We start from the raw sequence: 788 nt of genomic DNA on the forward strand, positions 1-788 counted from the left end.
TCTCCAATGACTCTATCGTCGATACGATTTTGGCACGTGGGGTGGAAGTTATCGGTTCGCGCAATCGATCACTGGATTTATGCAGAGTTGCGGAAGGTTCGAACGAGAGCTCGCTTCTCCCTCCTTTTGTTCCTCCTTCCTCTCACGTTTAGGGGCAGACGCTGTATCTTCGTCGCGCGACTCTCTCTTTGTCGCGCGCTCGCCGGGATTGTCGGCGAAAAGTCGCAACGGCTCGATAAGAGGTTTAAAATGTCTATCCAAATTGATGCCCTCCTCGATTCTACCGGTCTTCAGAGCGCGATGTTTCTTGCGGATCGATTCGCTCGTCTTCTCGATCTCCCTCACGATTTTTTCGAACTCGCGCACATCTGCCATGATTGTCTCTGGTTAAGTATCGATGACGACTGGTTACGTTATGGTATCGCGAACTCGTTAAATCCTTTTCTGTATCGTCCATTTGTGAGCGCACTGTCTTTGTCTATCACTATGAAACCATATTTTTGTTGCCAACAGTCGCGGCATAACGTGTAAAATTCGTCATGACATGTCGGTATTCACATGATCGTTGTAAACATGTTTCAAGTTGGTACCGTCCTGTTTGAACAGGATCAGCAGGTTCGCGTTGTCGCGTATCAGATGTTTAGGTATCCTCGCGTACGTCTGACAAAGATAAAAGCCGACGTTCGCATGGCGACCCATCGAAAAGTATTCTCTCACCGCATCCTGCTTGTCGCATGCGTCATCAAAGATAAAAATTGAATTTGGACGCGTCTCGCTCGGTGGAACGA

The sequence above is a fragment of the Trachymyrmex cornetzi genome, unplaced genomic scaffold, assembly GCF_001594075.2.
Source record: "Trachymyrmex cornetzi isolate Tcor2-1 unplaced genomic scaffold, Tcor1.1 scaffold644, whole genome shotgun sequence".
In the NCBI taxonomy this organism is placed as follows: Eukaryota; Metazoa; Arthropoda; class Insecta; order Hymenoptera; family Formicidae; genus Trachymyrmex; species Trachymyrmex cornetzi.